Raw genomic sequence first — 6,553 nt, forward strand, 5'->3', positions numbered from 1 at the left:
AATCAGCAGACTAAAACACTAATCAGCAGACTAAAACACTAATCAGCAGACTAAAACACTAATCAGCAGACTAACAGTAATCAGCAGACTAAAACACTAATCAGCAGACTAACACTAATCAGCAGACTAAAACAGTAATCAGCAGACTAAAACACTAATCAGCAGACTAAAACACTAATCAGCAGACTAAAACACTAATCAGCAGACTAAAACACTAATCAGCAGACTAAAACAGTAATCAGCAGACTAAAACACTAATCAGCAGACTAAAACACTAATCAGCAGACTAACAGTAATCAGCAGACTAACAGTAATCAGCAGACTAAAACACTAATCAGCAGACTAAAACACTAATCAGCAGACTAAAACACTAATCAGCAGACTAAAACACTAATCAGCAGACTAAAACAGTAATCAGCAGACTAAAACACTAATCAGCAGACTAAAACACTAATCAGCAGACTAAAACAGTAATCAGCAGACTAAAACACTAATCAGCAGACTAAAACACTAATCAGCAGACTAAAACACTAATCAGCAGACTAAAACACTAATCAGCAGACTAAAACACTAATCAGCAGACTAACACAGTAATCAGCAGACTAAAACACTAATCAGCAGACTAAAAAACTAATCAGCAGACTAAAACACTAATCAGCAGACTAAAACAGTATTCAGCAGACTAAAACACTAATCAGCAGACTAAAACACTAATCAGCAGACTAAAACACTAATCAGCAGACTAAAACACTAATCAGCAGACTAAAACAGCCATTAGCAGACTAAAACACTAATCATCAGACTAAAACAGCCATTAGCAGACTAAAACACTAATCAGCAGACTAAAACACTAATCAGCAGACTAAAACACTAATCAGCAGACTAAAACACTAATCAGCAGACTAAAACACTAATCAGCAGACTAAAACACTAATCAGCAGACTAAAACACTAATCAGCAGACTAAAACACTAATCAGCAGACTAAAACAGTAATCAGCAGACTAAAACAGCCATCAGCAGACTAAAACAGCCATCAGCAGACTAAAACACTAATCAGCAGACTAAAACAGTATTCAGCAGTGTCGTGTCTTTGGCATCATTAAATTGAATTCTATCAAATCAATTCTCTGTAATTATTATTACGTGATTAAACTAATCATGTAAGTGTAATTAACTAGGAAGTCTGGGCACCAAGGAAAATCTTCAGATTACAAAGTTATAATTTTCCTAATATAACTCTAAAGATAGTTTAATATCTGCTCGATTAGTCTTCTAATTAATTAATTGATCAGATTTACCTCACGTTAGTCTCATTCCAAATGTCATAAGTTGTTGGTTATCTGCACGAACCCAGCCTTCACTATGAATCATCCATACATCAATTGTCTTAATCATTTATTTACTAACTAACTAAATAATCACAGAAATGCATAACAAATAGTAGATATGGTTACAAGGAAATGATAGGGGATGTGCCCTAGTGGGCTAAACCGGTATGACGGCTTGGCAGACAAAGGGGAGTGGGTGTGGACTGAGAAGGGTGCGACAGACAAAAGTCACTACACAGTTGATAATTGTAATAATTGAAATGCTAATCCTTTGCACATGAACGCTCACTCTTTTGGGAATAATTGCAATCAATGTATATATTTACTCTCAGTGTGTCGTCGTGATCTCTGTTGGAGTCGTCCGTCTTTCTGTTGGAAAGTTCAGTCTCTCTCTCTCCCATGAAGTCTTGGTTAGAATGGATACTTCAGAGTACCATTCAGAAATGTTCTTATAGAATAGATGTTTTGGCGGTTGTCGGTCTTCGCATTTCAGGTCGACAACTTCTAGCTGCAGACTAGTAATTAGTATCTACGATTTGCTCTTATTCTGTCGTAATTGATAGTCTCAGAGTTTCAACAACCATTACAACCTTAGCTTATACTGAGGTTTTAATGGTCTCTACTCAAACCTTTGCCCTCTCGGTAATCGAGGTATGCATGGTCTGAAGTAGGCTTCTCCAGGTGGGGGTTATATTTGGAACAGCTAGGTAACTCGCTATACCCAAAGAGGGCCATATCATAACAGCAGACTAAAACAGTAATCAGCAGACTAAAACACTAATCAGCAGACTAAAACACTAATCAGCAGACTAAAACACTAATCAGCAGACTAAAACAGTCATTAGCAGACTAACAGTAATCAGCAGACTAAAACACTAATCAGCAGACTAAAACACTAATCAGCAGACTAAAACACTAATCAGCAGACTAAAACACTAATCAGCAGACTAAAACACTAATCAGCAGACTAAAACACTAATCAGCAGACTAAAACACTAATCAGCAGACTAAAACACTAATCAGCAGACTAAAACAGTAATCAGCAGACTAAAACAGTAATCAGCAGACTAAAACACTAATCAGCAGACTAAAACACTAATCAGCAGACTAACACTAATCAGCAGACTAACACTAATCAGCAGACTAAAACAGTAATCAGCAGACTAAAACACTAATCAGCAGACTAAAACACTAATCAGCAGACTAAAACACTAATCAGCAGACTAAAACACTAATCAGCAGACTAAAACACTAATCAGCAGACTAAAACAGCCATTAGCAGACTAAAACACTAATCAGCAGACTAAAACACTAATCAGCAGACTAACACTAATCAGCAGACTAAAACACTAATCAGCAGACTAACACTAATCAGCAGACTAAAACAGTAATCAGCAGACTAAAACAGTAATCAGCAGACTAAAACACTAATCAGCAGACTAAAACACTAATCAGCAGACTAAAACACTAATCAGCAGACTAAAACACTAATCAGCAGACTAAAACAGTAATCAGCAGACTAAAACAGCCATTAGCAGACTAAAACACTAATCAGCAGACTAAAACACTAATCAGCAGACTAACACTAATCAGCAGACTAAAACACTAATCAGCAGACTAACACTAATCAGCAGACTAAAACAGTAATCAGCAGACTAAAACACTAATCAGCAGACTAACACTAATCAGCAGACTAAAACAGTAATCAGCAGACTAAAACACTAATCAGCAGACTAACACTAATCAGCAGACTAAAACACTAATCAGCAGACTAAAACAGCCATTAGCAGACTAAAACACTAATCAGCAGACTAAAACACTAATCAGCAGACTAAAACAGTAATCAGCAGACTAAAACAGCCATCAGCAGACTAAAACACTAATCAGCAGACTAAAACACTAATCAGCAGACTAAAACACTAATCAGCAGACTAAAACAGTAATCAGCAGACTAAAACAGCCATCAGCAGACTAAAACACTAATCAGCAGACTAAAACACTAATCAGCAGACTAAAACAGTATTCAGCAGTGTCGTGTCTTTGGCATCATTAAATTGAATTCTATCAAATCAATTCTCTGTAATTATTATTACGTGATTAAACTAATCATGTAAGTGTAATTAACTAGGAAGTCTGGGCACCAAGGAAAATCTTCAGATTACAAAGTTATAATTTTCCTAATATAACTCTTCAGATAGTTTAATATCTGCTCGATTAGTCTTCTAATTAATTAATTGATCAGATTTACCTCACGTTAGTCTCATTCCAAATGTCATAAGTTGTTGGAACCTGCACGAACCCAGCCTTCACTATGAATCATCCATACATCAAATGTCTTAATCATTTATTTACTAACTAAATAAATAATCACAGAAATGCATAACAAACAGTAGATATGGTTACCTGGAAATGATAGGGGATGTGCCCTAGTGGGCTAAACCGGTATGACGGCTTGGCAGACAAAGGGGAGTGGGTGTGGACTGAGAAGGGTGCGACAGACAAAAGTCACTACACAGTTGATAATTGTAATAATTGAAATGCTAATCCTTTGCACATGAACGCTCACTCTTTTGGGAATAATTGCAATCAATGTATATATTTACTCTCAGTGTGTCGTCGTGATCTCTGTTGGAGTCGTCCGTCTTTCTGTTGGAAAGTTCAGTCTCTCTCTCTCCCATGAAGTCTTGGTTAGAATGGATACTTCAGAGTACCATTCAGAAATGTTCTTATAGAATAGATGTTTTGGCGGTTGTCGGTCTTCGCATTTCAGGTCGACATAACTTCTAGCTGCAGACTAGTAATTAGTATCTACGATTTGCTCTTATTCTGTCGTAATCAATAGTCTCAGAGTTTCAACAACCATTACAACCTTAGCTTATACTGAGGTTTTAATGGTCTCTACTCAAACCTTTGCCCTCTTGGTAATCGAGGTATGCATGGTCTGAAGTAGGCTTCTCCAGGTGGGGGTTATATTTGGAACAGCAGCAAAGGGCTGTCCCATGACACCAGATCAATGTCTGTGCTCATGGGGCGGGCCAATGACTTAGTTAAACTTTAAAGGGAATTGGATTCTCTTTCATTAAACAGTTTAAAATCACATTACATAATTTCACAAAGAGTTTCATCTTTACTCGTTCATTTTATACAATAATTAGTTGCAAATCTCATAACGGTGACTCTTTATAAACAGAGTTATGGTAATGTGGCTGTGTTGTCTCTCATGAGGTCACAAACATTAAACAAAATGGACCGGTCGTAGCTGGATTCTCCACCCACCGTTTACACATTCTCCAAAACATGGATATTGTTCAGTTCTCAAGCTCTGTGAGGTAGAATAAGTTCCTTTCTTCTACTGTGAACCCTCTCTCTATACCACATAGCCGGGGTGGAAGAGAGTCTCCTCATGGAATTTACGACCTGAGATAACAGACCTGGGTGTAGGAGGGAGAGAGAGGTGGTAAGAGAGTGGGGGTGGGTACTCGCTATACTCAAAGAGGGCCATATCATAACAGCAGACTAAAACAGTAATCAGCAGACTAAAACAGTCATTAGCAGACTAAAACACTAATCAGCAGACTAAAACAGTAATCAGCAGACTAAAACACTAATCAGCAGACTAAAACACTAATCAGCAGACTAACAGTAATCAGCAGACTAAAACACTAATCAGCAGACTAAAACACTAATCAGCAGACTAAAACACTAATCAGCAGACTAAAACAGCCATTAGCAGACTAAAACACTAATCAGCAGACTAAAACAGTTATCAGCAGACTAAAACAGTCATTAGCAGACTAAAACAGTCATTAGCAGACTAAAACAGTCATTAGCAGACTAAAACAGCCATTAGCAGACTAAAACAGTAATCAGCAGACTAAAACAGTAATCAGCAGACTAAAACAGTAATCAGCAGACTAAAACACTAATCAGCAGACTAAAACACTAATCAGCAGACTAAAACAGCCATTAGCAGACTAAAACACTAATCAGCAGACTAAAACACTAATCAGCAGACTAAAACAGTAATCAGCAGACTAAAACAGCCATTAGCAGACTAAAACACTAATCAGCAGACTAAAACACTAATCAGCAGACTGAAACAGTAATCAGCAGACTAAAACACTAATCAGCAGACTAAAACAGTAATCAGCAGACTAAAACAGCCATTAGCAGACTAAAACACTAATCAGCAGACTAAAACACTAATCAGCAGACTAAAACAGTAATCAGCAGACTAAAACACTAATCAGCAGACTAAAACAGCCATTAGCAGACTAAAACACTAATCAGCAGACTAAAACACTAATCAGCAGACTAAAACACTAATCAGCAGACTAAAACACTAATCAGCAGACTAAAACACTAATCAGCAGACTAAAACACTAATCAGCAGACTAAAACAGTAATCAGCAGACTAAAACACTAATCAGCAGACTAAAACAGCCATTAGCAGACTAAAACACTAATCAGCAGACTAAAACACTAATCAGCAGACTAAAACAGCCATTAGCAGACTAAAACACTAATCAGCAGACTAAAACACTAATCAGCAGACTAAAACAGTAATCAGCAGACTAAAACACTAATCAGCAGACTAAAACACTAATCAGCAGACTAAAACAGCCATTAGCAGACTAAAACACTAATCAGCAGACTAAAACACTAATCAGCAGACTAAAACACTAATCAGCAGACTAAAACAGCCATTAGCAGACTAAAACAGCCATTAGCAGACTAAAACACTAATCAGCAGACTAAAACACTAATCAGCAGACTAAAACACTAATCAGCAGACTAAAACAGTAATCAGCAGACTAAAACAGCCATTAGCAGACTAAAACACTAATCAGCAGACTAAAACACTAATCAGCAGACTAAAACACTAATCAGCAGACTAAAACAGTAATCAGCAGACTAAAACAGCCATTAGCAGACTAAAACAGCCATTAGCAGACTAAAACACTAATCAGCAGACTAAAACACTAATCAGCAGACTAAAACAGTAATCAGCAGACTAAAACAGCCATTAGCAGACTAAAACACTAATCAGCAGACTAAAACACTAATCAGCAGACTAAAAACAGTAATCAGCAGACTAAAACACTAATCAGCAGACTAAAACACTAATCAGCAGACTAAAACTGCCATTAGCAGACTAAAACACTAATCAGCAGACTAAAACACTAATTAGCAGACTAAAACACTAATCAGCAGACTAAAACAG

This window comes from Oncorhynchus masou, unplaced genomic scaffold, assembly GCF_036934945.1.
Source record: "Oncorhynchus masou masou isolate Uvic2021 unplaced genomic scaffold, UVic_Omas_1.1 unplaced_scaffold_2791, whole genome shotgun sequence".
NCBI classification, from domain to species: Eukaryota; Metazoa; Chordata; class Actinopteri; order Salmoniformes; family Salmonidae; genus Oncorhynchus; species Oncorhynchus masou.